This window comes from Sphaerodactylus townsendi, linkage group LG04 (genome assembly GCF_021028975.2).
Source record: "Sphaerodactylus townsendi isolate TG3544 linkage group LG04, MPM_Stown_v2.3, whole genome shotgun sequence".
NCBI classification, from domain to species: Eukaryota; Metazoa; Chordata; class Lepidosauria; order Squamata; family Sphaerodactylidae; genus Sphaerodactylus; species Sphaerodactylus townsendi.
Window position 1 is genome coordinate 77,514,000 of NC_059428.1, and position 15,177 is coordinate 77,529,176.

Sequence of the window (15,177 nt, forward strand, 5' to 3'; positions counted from 1 at the left end):
ACTAGGCACATTGCAGTTCTCCATAGAGTGGTGTGCAATGGTGGGATTCAGCAGGTTTGCACCACTTCAGCAGAATCGGTTGTTAAAATGATGCTTGTAAACAACTAGTTGTAAAACTGTTTGAATCTCACCACTGGAACCGGTTGTTAAATTATTTGAATCCCACCACTGGTGGCGTGTGCTATGTTGCCTTTGTTCACTCCCTTGTTCTGTGGGTAGACAAGGTAATGTTGGGAAGGTGTGTTGAAACTGCTATGCATTGGTTGACTGCTTTCATGTCTTGATTGTCCTGGAGGCATCATCAGCATGCAATTCGTGATTGGTGGGTGTTGCCAGTGTTGCTATGGATGTCAGTTCAGTAGCTGTGTTCTTAACTCTGGAGCTGGGTCTTTCCGGCATTTCTTTTTCCTGCTCAGATAACACAGGATGCCATATTAACACCAAGGGGATTAGGATTGGGCTATTATATTTTCTTTTTATATCTATATGTCTATATTTAACTGTTATAACATGTGCTCAATCCATTTTGGAATTAACATCTGGCCCTCCCGGTAATGAGGCAACTCTGCTCTTTTCCTAATTCTAACCTTGTAGCTGCCAAGATGAAAAGAACTGTGACAAAACAGCTATAGATGTTAATTTGTTGGCTGTGACTTTTTGATGAATGAAATCTTTCTGGAAGCTCCATATTCTTGTTATCTGTTTGTGTGAAATAAGAGGTATGAACTGGAGAGAAGGTGGCTAATGGTTTTAGAATCAATTTCGTAACTACGATTGGGGTTTCCACCTCATAAAATTTAATAGAAACAATGGGGGATGCCTCATTAGAAGCCTTTGCAACTTCATGAATGCATTTGCAGATCTCAATCCAGGGGAGTGATGAGTTAGGAGATACAGCCAAGAATAGGTTTTTAGACTTCCTGTGTTTTAAGTTGAAACAATTTGCTACTCTTTTTGTTATGCAATGTAATTAGAAACTGTTTTAGAATATAGAAAACAAAAGTGGTCTCCTTGGAATGCTGTCAGCACTTCAAAATAAGATATTCTTATTTATGTTCTCATATATGTGCTATAAAGTCCCAATTTTTCCTGACTGAGCAAAGCAATCTAAGGCTTGAACAAAATATACCTTGTGTCAGCTATTTATACTCATTTATTTTGATAGAATGCTGCAGTGCTATATCATTATATTGTCCACCATCTCTGAATTACTGCAGGTGAAATAATTAACAACATGAAAATGTTCACCTACAAACTAAACTACTTATTGCTTAAATCCTTTCAGATTGTGAATTATAGGATAGTTCATGTGGTTTGAAGGACAGGGAACCTTACTTTTGTCTAATTGGCCATTAACTCTCTTATTGAAGACCTGTTTCCTTTGGGTCAATGACAGTGTCTTACTTTTTTGCCACAGTATTTCTGCTACATAAGATAGTAAATATAAAAAATTTGAAGCAATTTAGTTACCTCCAGCTCCAGGGTCTATCTCCTGGCTGATTTCATTCTGCTACTGTTATAGACTGTGCTGATGAGGTACATCTTGCATCCATTCTCTTACTTGTGTGTGTAAAATGGTCCTGATAAACTTATACTTCCATGTATCTGACAAATGCTCCCTTATTTAAGAAATATTATGCTGGAATAAACCATAAAGTCTTTAAGGTACCACACTGGGCTCTTGTATTATTCTGCTGCTACAAAATAACATGACTACCATCTGGAATTATATGGGGAATATTTCCCAATTTTCCTGTCTTAAAAGTTGAGAACACTGATCCTGCAGGTTCTTCCCCTTCCAAGTATTTTAAATTCAAACAAGAAACGTCTGCAGTACAGAGGTTTAAAATTGTTTGTGCAAAGTGTGAGGAGACTCTACTACAAATCCCATTCAAAGGTTTCCAGCTGGTTTTGAGTCTATGTGCTCTGTTCTGAACATGCTTGACAGGAGTTCCTGCCTTCTAAAACAAACCTGAGAAATGAAGGGTGAAAGAACAGTGAAATGTTGGCTATGTAAAACTGACATTTGTCAGAGCTGAAAGCGAAGTAACATAGACCTAAATAGACAGTCTAAAGAGAGGCTTGCTCAGACTGAAAACCACAACAGAAAAGGGTTTTGTGTTACAGTCTTTCTGGATCCAGTTGTAAAATGTAGCTGACATGTATTTTTGATAGTGCTTGTTTCTTTTGAAGCAAGTCCATCTTAATTCAATGAGATTTTTAAGCTGGTTCATTATCTATAGGATTGTATTCAGAGGCAGGTAGTTAAAAGTTACTGATGCAGCAAAGCTTATTGAATTAGAATCTTGTTGGTCAATCAGTAACCTCAATCCAGTCATATTTAATAGTTTAAAGTCCTGTTGATAGTTACTTCCAGAAGCATAGCTGTGTTGGTCTGTTGCAGCCAAAATGCCAAGAATCTTTATGGTACCACAAATACTAAAAAACTTATTTTGGCATATGCTTTCATAAGCCAGAGTCCACTTCATCAGACACTTCAAATGCTACATTCACTTTGTATTATATTCAGATTTATGCTCAGGGCTGGGGGAAAACTATTGCAAATGGGCCAGATAGGCTTTAATGCTTCTGCCGCAACGGCCCGTCATTGGCTGCAGAACTTCCATACGCCGGCAAGAATTCTGCCGGCGCAGAGGCGGAGGGCTCGCTCAGCATGCAAGCATGCGGATGGCTCCTCTGGAGAGGAAGTCCGACAGGTAGATCGGCAGGCGGCTCCGCCGCGTATGGAGTTTTCCCGTTCACGATTCACCAGAAGCCTGGTGCCAGCCTGTTGTTGCCGGCCTTCGCTTTCATGCTGCCTCCCACCTCCAGGGGTCTGGAGGACAGCGTATGGGCTCGGACGGCCAGCAGGTCAATTTCCACGGGGACACGGTGAGCGTGGAGCGGAGAAACAGCTCGCGTTCCCGGCGCCAGCCGTTCTCGCGACCGCTACCATTGAACTTCAGCTGTTGAGGGACAACAACGCTTTTAAAGGGCAGTTTTCAGAGGCGGCTTGAAGTCGCAGCTCTTCTGGCGCCTAGAGGGGAGCTGCCAGCGTCGAATGCGGTCTCCTGGGACGGGCGCTTATCCCGGCCTCCCAGAGGCGCCGGTCACATTACGGGGTCAAGGAAAGCGGCCATAGTTTCCTAGGATAGAGATCTTAGCACTGGGAAGACATTAATTATAGAGAAGTAGATATTAAAATAACTACTCACCTTGATTTGGAAGTGTCCAGTGCTCTATATTGGATTGAGATTCATTCATTTTTTGCAACATCAATATTTGCCTTCTTTTCTGCTGCCTAGATTTAACTATGAACACCTTCTTCTTGTGACACAATTGTTTTTGTTGCTTAGAATTGTTCATAGAGGAGTGAGAGTTTGCTTTTGTTGAAATTAATATCTAAGCTAATTGGTCTCATTTGTTGTACGAGAACTGCTCAAGTTACTACAGACTGATCTTCATAAAAGAAACCTATACAAAAAATATAAGCTTTGTGGGTTTCAAGCTGTCCATCAGAGAGCATATCTACTCTAAAGAAAAGATATTTTTGGTTGTATAGAATCAAGCCTTTTTAAAAACCATATTCTCTCAGGCTAGAGGCTTTCAGAATCTGGCTTACAGTGTGATTAGTACATGAAAAACGACAGCTTGTCCCCAGTATTGTCATGGTTCTGATTAATGTCCTAAACAACTGGTTTTGCTATTGTAGTATGATTTTATGTACCCTCGTAAGTGGTAATGGAGGGAGAACAGTAAGAAAATGTGGATGAAGCAAAGCATTATGTATGAAAGTCATTCCGAGGCTGTACACTGGCATACAAAAGGGTCAAAATTCTTCCCATCTTTCTGCACTACTGACTAATATTTGTGACATTACTAAAAACCAAAGTAGGTCTGACTCAAGAGATCCACATTTATTTATTCACATGTTCACCCAACCATAGGCAAAGCATGGAGATTCTATCTATGCTATATAAGACATTAGAACATGTGGGTAGGAGTCCCTATATCTTGCCTCTCCTCTCCTGACTTTTCTGTAATTTGTTGTTTGAATGTTTTGTCTCTGAGCCTGGCCTTCATACCAGAAGTGAGCAGGGCTAAAAGCAGTAGAGAACATTGAGCCAAGGTAAAAAGGGGATGGGAAGGAGGCGGCTTAATTTCATTCAATCATGCTCTCTATTTTCTCTTTTAAAACAGTCATATGCAACTTGCTTTCGATGTGCAAGGGCAAACACATGAGACATGTGGCTCTCCCCTTCAGTGTCAAGCTCAAACTTTAACACAACTAATAATTTATTATGCAGCCATACCAATCTATGACATCTTTTCTCATTCATCACTATATGTTCATCTACCATAAGTCTTTTCCACTTATTACCTTGCATTTTAACCAAAAAAGGAAGCAAAACACCCAGCACTATAATTGGATGAGCTAGTCCAATTTATTTATATAAAGGGTAAGAAAATGAATTAAAACTTGTTTAATTACAGATGGAAAATATTACAAAGCCATCGTTAAGTAACACATAGAAACCAAACAGGCCTCTAGATCACATTAGGTAAATCCTACATGCTGTGGGACTTCACCCTGCATCTCTGGCACAGTGCCATAGGAAGTACTTAAAAGTTAACATCATGACAAAAGGACATGAAACTGATGGATCTGATAAAAAACAAATATCTTAAGGAGTAAATGAAGTATTTCATGAATATATAAAATAACGACAATAAAAATTAACCTCCTTCCTAAAGTTTCTATGCATATTTTAAACAATTCCCATTAAAACAAAGGGAGAAAGTTGCAAAATATATTTGAAAAAAATTTGGTGGGCAAAAATGTGGGTAAAAATGTCAGATTCAAATCCACACATACACCAAGCTAGGGATGAAGGACAACTGAGCTTCCTTTATTCCAGATTACATTGGGAAATTGTTTACCTCCAAGCAATGCTGTATTGTATGTAAAACCCAATGAAACCAACATAATTTACCTGAACACATAACTAATTGGAAAGCATTCATTGGAAGAATGAATATGAGAAACTTAACATAACAGGCCCTGCATAAATAATACATATGCTTTAAACACAATTGAGGTCTGAGAAAAACAGAGACAATATTTTATAGTTCCGGAACTCCCATTCAATATTCACCCAGATGGCAGAGTCATCCTGAGGGCCACCTACCATGGGTGGGACCTGCCAGTAATGCATCTGTGGCGGTGCTATGCAGTTCTGCTTCCCAAAATGGTTTGGTTAGGACGGTGAATGGCAGGAAAACGCTTTGCAGGTTGGCACCCGGTAGAAGACCTGGCCCTGATCCATGAAGAGTTGTGGTAGTGCATAGGGGGAGAGGCAGTCCTGCAAATAAGATGGGCAAGGGCCATGAAAGGTTCTCTATATAACAGCCAGTACCTTAAATTGAGCCTGGTACCTGATGTTATACATGCTTCAATGAGCTCTTGACAATATCTGAGCTTCTGAATTGATTTTGAGAGAAAGCCAATGTGCAGTGCATTACAGTAGTCTAGTCTGGATATCACTGTGGTGTGGATCAATATGGCTAGATCAGTCATAACGAAAAAAGGGACCATCATTCGGACTAGAGATTGAAAAGCATAGATGAATGAATTGTGCCCTATGGAGCATCACAGGTGAAGTTCCACATTGATGTGTACTCTCAATTACTTTTTTCAGAAAGGGCAAGTTAGAGACCAGGTAATAAGTGACCACATCATTTTTCTGTAGGGATTTTTTAAAAGTAGCAGATGAATGGATGAGGGAAGGCGCCCTGAGTTAGTAACTGGTATATAAAAGATGAAAAAGATTTGCTGTTATAGTCCTTACATGATTTTAATAGCCAGAATATGAAAGGATCCAGGGTACAAATAGTGTCTTTCACAGATCCCAGGATCTTGCCCACATCCTTAATGGAAATTGGGTCAAAATGGTCCATGAATAGCCCAAGCCCAGTTGTTTTCTTTTCTAGAACCTATCGACCTGTTCAAATGCTCAGGGAATATTCCCTATCAGTTCCTACCAGTGGGCCAATTGGCCATGCTGACAGAGGCTGATGGGAATTGTACTTCCTGAACATCTGGAGAGCCGCAGGTTCCCTACCCCTGTTCTAGTGTGCCTCTGCATTTCTTAGAAGCTAAGCATGGTCAGCTGTGATTAGTATTTGGGTAGGAGACCACCAAGGAACATCAGGATCACTATGCAGAGGAAGGCAATGGCAAACCACCAATTTTAGTTAGTCTCTTGTCTTGAAAAACCTACTGCGTCTCCATAAGTTAGCTGTGACTTGATGGCATGATTATAACTGACATCCAAATCAAAGTGTATTCTTGATAATTTCTCAGCAAAAAACATGGCAGATGCTTCACAGCCAACTGTTCCTGGGACATTAGAGGCTCAGATTTAGGCATCAGCAGTTGCTGAACTACCTTGGACAACTGCAATGAATGTGAACTAGCAGATACCATAATAGTAGAGAAGTAACCTTTCTTTGCCGCTGCCACATCATAGGTCTTATGGTGAAGTAACTCCATGGCAAGATCTTTCACATTCAATCAGAGTTCTCCACCCGCAACATTTTAGACATCCCACAGCTCTCTTCATATCATGCACCTCTGTGGTAAACCAGGGGGTTGGATTTTGTCCCACTGGTGGAAGAGTGCATTTCCACTGCAGCCTCAACAGAACATGCGTTTGGAATCCTAAAATCCCTCTAAGCATTCTGGAATCCAGTAGGATTCATGAACTTCTGTGGGCAGACCATGTTAATCGGTCTTTCTCTCATATGCAGTGGTGGGGTTATTATCTACCATGGCTTTAAGTAGGCCATGGTCAGACCATATTTCAAGTTGAATCTCTAACCCCGAAACCAGGCCTTCTCTCAGTTGTTCAGTGCAACATATAAATCCAGTATGTGACCTCTTTCATGTGTTGGATCATCACAATTTAGTAAAAGCCCAAGCCAGTCAAAGAGAGTATAAATTCAATGTTGGCATGTTGAGGTAAATTACAGAAGGGGAGTTTAGGCAGAGGAGGGACTTCATTTGGGGTATAATGCCAAAGAGCGAACTCTCCAAAGCAGCATCTTTGTCCAGAAGAACTGATCTCTGTTGTCTGGAAATCAGTTGTAATTTTGGGAGATTTCCCCACCCCACCTGAAGATTGGCAACAATAGCACTGAGGGTCAAACTAGACATGAAAACATTCCCATGTATTTCATGGAAATGCTGCAGTCCTTTTAAAGTGATTTAAAACTGGCACAAGGGCCTGCAGTGCAACAAACCAAGGCACTCTTGTTTTAACCTCATCTACTGTGCCTTTATCAAGTGCTGAAAACAGCCAGGCAGTATTTCAGCTGGGGATGCCAACCTCCAGGTTGCACTTGAGGATCCCAGAATTACAACTCAATTCCAGACTGCATAGATTAGTCCCCCTGGAGAAAATGGATGTTTTGGAGGACAGACAGTATGGACTGTACCAAACTAAGATCCCTATTTCCCCCCATATCTCAGGAGTTTCCCAACCTGGAGCTGGCAGCCCCACTACCTTGTTTCCCACCAGCGGTAAGGGGGCACCTGGCAACCCTAAACTTTCAACCCTGAAAAGGGCAACTATGGAGGAAAAAAGACCCCCTACAGGCCACCAGGAACTCACAACATTTTAAAATCATTTTTAAATGGTAGCGATGCCCCCATGGTGGACACAAACATGCTCATCACATCTTGTATAGCCTTGAGTACTGCTAAAAGATAGCAATTTCAGCCAGGAGCAAGATGGAAGAATCACTTCAAGTCAGTGGGCACAACTAGAATCCCTCGGCTAAGCAAATCAGCAAATGGAGACCTAGAAAATTAGCAGGCTTTTACCATGCATAGATGTGGGTGAGCAGTAATTCTGCCTGTATTGTGTGTTTGTTTTTTGACAATTTTATGTAGTTAATTTGTATCCCACTGTTCCAAGGATTACAGCAGTTTAGGCTATCATAGAATAAATATATAACTAACACCTCCATAAACACACACAAAAAACCAGACCCATGAGAAAAATACATTGGGAAGAGAAAGGAAAATGATTCTTATTTATCCTTTTTTGGGGGAGGGGGGTGTTGGCGACTAGCCCAACATGTTTTGTACATTACAGGGACTTCCACTCCAGAAGGTATGGGCAGGAGGGTAAAGTCCAGTGGCATCTTAAAAACTAACATGTACAAGTATGAGTCACAGCTAAGTTCACTTCAAATAGACATGTCAAGGGAAAATTGTACTGCAAAATCTTTAAAGAAGCAGCCATGACTTGTGAATTAGAACATAAGTCTTTCATGTGTAAACTGGTAACATAAGGGAAAAACGAGGAGTGAAGTTGAAAGCATATTGAAAGGAGTGGATGTTAGTCCCATCATGAATCAAGCAACTACACAGTCTGGATGGTAAAGGAGAGAAGAGGTTCTAAGCTGCTAAACGAATAAGCTCGAAAATAACAACTTTAGAGTGAAATCCTTTGAAGACTTACACCAGTCGAAACCCATTGAAATTAATGCGTTCAGACGGAAGTAAATCTGTTGGGAGTGCACTGCTTATGAATAAGTTACCGTATTGCAGCCCACTTTATTAGCTTCAGTGGGCGAATGTAAAGATATTTAAGAACTCCTCTTGCAGTGCCACCAGAAATCAACTCAAGTCCAACAGCGACCAAAGCGAACGACAACAGTCACAAAGTAGTCCGTTTCAGACAGCCACAGCATCCGAAACACCACCAACTCACACGCGCACCCTCCAAACCAGGACGGCAAATGCAGCCTACCAAAAAGAAAAGATATCGGATAGCCAAAAGCGGAACATTTTTCCTTTCCTCCCAGCACGTTCCAGAACCCTTCGACGCGTGTTCTATCAGTCACGTGGTTTGCTGGCACCTTCCTATAATCCCTCTTTCGGACGGTCACCTTTTGACCATTTTCAGCGCTACTTTCCCTCATATATCGCGATAATTCCGCCAGCTGGGCTTAGAGTCAGCGCTCAGAGACATGCTGTACCGGGGACAGTCTCAATCGTTTTCGTACAGCACTTCCGGTTGCGGTTTATAGCGGTCCTATATATGGCTGTTAAGAGTGGTTATATACTCTAATTTCAAATCTCAAGTATTGCAAAGCTGAAGCTTCCTTCTGTTACATTGCTTTGCCATCGTCGTGCCCTCTATCCAAAAATGCAGAAAAAGGAATTAGATAAACCAGATGCAGAATTCTTTTGTAAGATTACTGAGTCCCATAACAGGCATAAGCAGAGATGTTGGTGATAGATCAGCTAAATTAGTATCACTTTAGAGAGAAATAAAATGTCCAGGATATAAGCATTTGAGAGTAAATGCTCCATTCATCACATAGCAGGCTTCTGAAAAAGGAAGCTTGGACTCCTTCAACTTTCTGGGTACATGAGGCAAAGCTTTTTTAAGCACTGCAATGAAAGGAGTCTCTGACGCTTCCTTGGTTGCACGTTTCCTGTTTCTATATTCCACCCACCACTCCCCCGCATATGGAGAAATCCTGGAGGTTCAGCCGCGGCCCGGAAGTGACGGTAGTGCCTAGGGCTTGGCAGTTTTAATGTCTCTTGCGGAGTGGGAAGGGAGGTGCCTGTCACCCTTAGTCCCGCCTTCCGTTCAGCCGGCTAGGCCGTGGTCCCTTGCTAAGCGCCTCCCTGCCGAATCCCGGAAGAGCTTCCCAGCCGTGCCTTGCGCGCCGACCCGCCCCTTCTCTCCGCCCCCTCCCTTAGCCTGGCGCAGACGGGAAGGGGGAGCCCCCCTCCTCTCCACGAAGCGAGGGGGCCTGGCCGCCCCCCTTCCCTCTCTCCTGCATTGGAGGGTTGAGCAGGAGGGGGGTGCGAGATGCTCGTAATGGAAGCGGGCCCCCCGCGACCGGTGAGACCTGGAGGGGGACGATTCCTGGGCGGTCATAAAGGGCAAGTGGGGGGAGTTGGGGGGGGGGGCTGCATACCAAACAGCAGGAAGAGATGGGGGGACTCTGAAGGGTGCGCCAGGAGTTGAATTATGCCCCTTCGTCAAAGGTTGCCCTGATGGGAAGTGTCAGTAAGGATAATCTTGCCTTTGTTGTCCCAACTTTTTTTGTAGTGAATGAGAAAAAAATCAGTATTAGTAGACTATATTATACGTCGAAGTGTTACTATTCGTAAACCTTATGACGGCGTTGGTTGGTTTCGAAGATCAGCTCAGAATAGCGGTGATCCACTTTCTCAGAGGCCTGTGTGTGAAGCTCATTAGGGAGTCTTCTTGGCCTTGTGTGGCACTGTCCCCCCCTCCCCCCCCGCCGCCACACCTCTCTTACATAGATTTTTTTAAAACGATCCCTGAAAATTCAGATATTTTCCATGGGTGTTGAGTAAACCAGCAGCTAGGTAACATTCAAAAGGGTGTGTTGTGTGAAAGTGTTTTCTCTACACCTACATGTGCAGCCAAACTTTCGTCTGTTTTGGAGGCTTCTTTTGGGTTGCTTAGATATGCCACACCTGTGCATACATTTACATGACAGGGATAGTGGGTAGTGTCACAATTATTGTCTTGTTCTTACTGTGAAGCATTGCATGTGTAATAGCTGCTGCCTTTCTTGGCTTGTTTCTTCAGCATGTTGACTGCAGTATGATGCTGCTGCTTTTGATTTTGGCAGCTCTGGAAATAAGAGCTTCAGTAGTAGCAGCAAAGCCTTGGCAGTGGAGAGGAATTTTCTCCCAGTGCTGGTTTCTGGGATTGTTTTAATCATGAAGTTTATGCATTTCAGAGAAAGTCTGTTCCAAAAATGGCAGAGAAAGGTCTTTGCATATGATTTCTTTCAAGTGTTCTTATTGCCATATTAATGCTAATGTAAATTCAGTCCTACTATTGGCATGTTTCATTGTCTTCTAGTTAATGGGAACCTGGGTAACCTTGCTGTGGAAGGAACATGTTTTTCACCCTGTCGAAAAGATCACAAAATGTTATTGGGGGCATCACAGGAAGAGTTGTGTCATCTTTAGTGTTTGCTGTTTTACTTAATACGGGTTATTATTTTATTTTGTTTTTTGGCTAATGCATATAAGCCCATAAAAGTATCGCTGTACAAAAACTTCTAGTAACCTGCTTGCTCTTGCATGCCAGTGTTGGGCATCTGTGATAGAAAAGAAGAAAAGCCAACTATAGTAACCCTGAAGTGCTTCTCATGCTACAAGTGACTGAGAGAGGCAATTGTGTTAAAGGACTGGCCCATTGCGATGATACAGTGGGCTAATATTTGACATAGAGAATTAAAATAATTGTTTCATCAATTCACACAAAGTAAGGGTAGCATGTGTTTTAACAACTTTATTGTCATACATGTAACTTGTTAATGTTTACCACTGTGGTGAGCTTTGTACAGTTTTTTTCGATGTGTGAACATTTGAAATATATGAGTAATTTTATTGTAGCTTTTTAAAAATATAGATATTATTCATAGTCTGCCTTTCTGCCTTGGACTCACAGCAGAGTACACAGAGTAAATCAGTATATACAACAGTGTAATAGGATTAGGCCTGTAGAAACAACCAGAAATCTAAAATCAGAACTGAATCAAATTATAAGTATTGACGGCGGCGGCAGAGCTGCTGGAGATCCCTGGCCCTGCGATGGTGCGGCTGGCCTTGACCCGGGCCAGGGCCTTCACGGCCCTGGCCCCTGCCTGGTGGAATGCTCTTCCTCCAGCTGTCCGGGCCCTGCGGGACCTTGGTGAGTTCCGCAGGGCCTGTAAGACTGAGCTATTCCACCGGGCCTATGGGGGGGCTGGCCGCGGTTTTATTACCCCCCACTGAAGCTGCCGCTTCTATCTGGTCGGCCCTGGTTTCCATCTTGGGGTCTCGGACTCTATCCCTCCCTCCTGGCCTGTAGATCGGGCGCTTTGATCTTTGATGTTTGATGTTTTAACTGATAGGTAATTGAAACTGTTTTAAGTTTTAAAGTTTTAAGTTAAGTTTTAATGAATTAAGCTGCACTCTTGTAATTGATATTTTCTGTTTCTTGTCGTTGAATGTGCAGCCATTCTGTGAGCCGCCTCGAGCCCTTTGGGGGTGAGGCGGCTTATAAATCTCATAATTAATAAATAAATAAATAAATAAATTTATTTATTGAATTATGCAAAATTCCATATTAGGATGCTAGTTTCAGCATCCTTTACTCAGTAATAAAGACCACAGAACCTAATAACTTATCCAGGTAACTTTGTGGCTCATAGTAATATTGCCCATGTGGAAAAGCCCTCTTGAAACATTCAACTTCGCATAGCTAACAGAAACCAGCGGAGTAGGAGCTCCTCAAATAGACCATTCCACAAGATGGGGGCCATAGCAGAATAGGCATGTGTACAGGGAATTGCTGATTTTGCCCATTTGTAACTTGGCACATACAGAAGACCATATCAGATAAGCAAAGCTGTTGAAGCTTGTATAACTCCTGGATAATGAAGCTGTCATGTTTTGCATTACTGAGGCCTGGATGGAAAAGAGAGCTATTTTGAATGTTTGCACCTGGTGTTGGGTGCTAGCGCCCTGTAAGGGATTCTGTTGAATCACCCTGTTGCATAATAATCTCATGTGAGTTTACTGTGGGGGCTTCTAGATTGATGTAAGGGAATCCCAGACTTTAAGTTCTCAGACACTTCAGTTATCTGTGTTGAGGCAACACCATTCGTAATTTCCCAGAATGTCATGTTTTCCAGGAAGCCCAGGTTTTCCCAAAATATCTTCAGCCTTACACCAGATAGGTTCTTTGGTGATCCGAAGGAATGGTGATTTGGGTCTGGGAAATATTTAACTTAATCATAGACAGATATGTACCCGGAGAGGTGCAGCTTTTGTGGGCTGGCTGAGATCAGTAGTACATTTAGTCCAGATTTCTGTTTCACACAACAGTGGACCAGTTGACCTAGAGTGCCGAACAAACAGAACATAGAGACGGAGGCCTTCCATGATGCTCTCTCCTCCCATTGGTTTTCAAAGTTTTGCTGCCTTTGTAAATGGAGATTGCCTTCAGTTACCATTGTGACTAGACTAGCCAGTGATGGACCTCTTCTGCATGAACCTGGCTAAGTTCCATTTGAAACTATTTGTGCTTGTGGCTATCATTATGTCTACTGGCAGTGAATTCCACAATTTAATTATTTGTTGAGTAAATAAGTGTTTCCTTATGGTTGTCCTGAACCTATTGCCCATCAAATTTGTTGCATTCCTCTTAGTTCTAGTATTATGAGAGAGGAAGAAAAAAATCTCTCCTTGGTCTCCCATGCATAATTTTATAAATCTTTATCATGTTTGTCTTTGCCATCATTTTTTTAGACTGAAAAGTTCCTGGCTTGCTTGTAAAAAGATGCTCCAGTCCTTTCTTATCTTGGTTGCTTTTTTCTGTACTGTTTCCAGCACTTCAATATCCTTTTTGAATATTCTCAAGTAATGTAGAACTAGCCAATTTTTGATCAATCCGTACATATCCTTCTTGGGGCAAGATGATCAAGGTCAGAGGACCAGAGCAACTCTTGGTATTCCTGAATTATACATAATACCTTAGCCCTATTCAGTCTGACTTTGGGCCTGCTTGTATAGCTGATTAGACTTCATTATCAGTATTTCTTATAAATAAAAAGTTATTCCTTGCTGATTTTATTAGCAGTCTCTGATCTGGTTGATCATGCCATTCATAACAGTTTAGAAAAACTGTTCATTTTTATTCGTTTAGAAATCTTGCTGCTTGTGGCCTAATGATTGCAGTGTATTCTGTCCAGTAGGACACAAAGTCAGCCTTGGGCACCTTGAACCCTCTCCTCAGGACCCGCTGGAAGAGATTCCACAGGGATTGGTATGGTTACAAATGCTACTTAATGTATATAATGCAAGTAATTGAAGTCACTTGTAGGTTTTTAGTTTGTTATGATTAATATGTTAGTGGGCCTTGACAAACAGACTTGACTCCAATAAAATGAGGGCGTTTTCTTCCATTCTCCCTGAGGTTTGGATAGATCATTTTGCGAAGCTGTTCCAAAAGGAAGAGACCAGTAACATTTATCATCCATCTCCATCATTAGATGATTCCAAATGGCCTCCTGTTACAACTCAGGAAATCATGGATCTAATAACTGAATTGAAACCCCGTAAAGCCTCTGGCCCAGATATAATTTCCCCAGAGATACTGAAGTCGCATATAGAGTGGTGGGCACCCCTTTTGGCCAATCTATTCACCCAAATCAATGACTCAGGCCTCATTCCTAAGCCTTGGCTATCTGCAGTCATTGTACCTATTTATAAAAAAGGTGACCCATCGGATCCTGCCAACTTCCGCCCAATTAGTTTGACATCAGTCATTGGGAAAATATATGCTAAGACACTTCTATCCAAACTACAGGCCTGGACGATTCATCAGCACATCATTGGCCCAGAGCAAATATGAGGAAGCTTCACGAGGGGAAATCCACGTTAGACCATGCTATGCTTCTTATGCATTTGGTTAATAAATACTCCAAAGTCCAAGAAGCAAACTTTATGCTGCCTTCATTGATTTGAAGGCAGCTTTTGACACAGTCTCTAGAGAACGTCTTTGGAATAAATTGGCTATACAAGGAATAGACAATAAACTTCTTTTTCTAATCAGGCAACTTTATACCAACACAAACTGCAGAGTTAAGTGCTCACGTGAAGGTCTCATGACTGATTCTATTTCTACCTTTAAAGGTGTGAGGCAAGGCTGTGTGTTAGCACCAACCCTTTTCAATTTATTTTTGAGTGACCTTCCATCAGCCTTATTGGAAATTAATAACCATGCCCCTAAATTAGGCTCAAGGCATATTCCAATACTTCTATATGCTGATGATACCATCCTTCTATCTCGCTCAAAAGTTGGACTTAGTCGACTGCTGAATAGATGTGGGCAGTACTGTACAGATAACGGACTAGTCATCAATTATCAAAGACCAAGATTTTGATCTTTGCCAAACAATACAAAACATAACTGGGCGATTAATAAAGTGCCAGTGGAGCAGGTTAACCAATACAAATATCTTGGAATTACATTTTCTTATAACCTCTCCTGGTTACCCCACAAAAAAAGCTGCTATTGCAGGTGCTACCATCAGTTATTCTGCCATTGCACGCTTCTTTTA

The 15,177-nt window shown here is 41.9% G+C and overlaps 1 protein-coding gene and 1 long non-coding RNA gene across 3 annotated transcripts in view; one reads left to right on the forward strand and one right to left on the reverse strand.

Moving 5' to 3' along the window:
• Nucleotides 1-4,421: 4,421 nt before the first annotated feature.
• Nucleotides 4,422-9,563, reverse strand: LOC125430578. The gene is made up of 2 exons (XR_007244192.1): nucleotides 8,820-9,563; nucleotides 4,422-5,363 (listed from the first exon to the last, which is right to left on the reverse strand). It is a non-coding gene; the product is annotated as an uncharacterized LOC125430578 (long non-coding RNA).
• Nucleotides 9,564-9,737: 174 nt separating this feature from the next.
• Nucleotides 9,738-15,177, forward strand: part of TAB3 (TGF-beta activated kinase 1 (MAP3K7) binding protein 3) — a 37,968-nt gene continuing 32,528 nt past the window's right edge. The window contains exon 1 of one of the 2 annotated variants that reach the window (XM_048494616.1): nucleotides 9,738-9,926. The gene's annotated coding sequence lies outside the window, so the exon portion shown is untranslated. The remainder of the gene's footprint in view (nucleotides 9,927-15,177) is intronic. The other variant, XM_048494615.1, reaches the window with a different exon arrangement.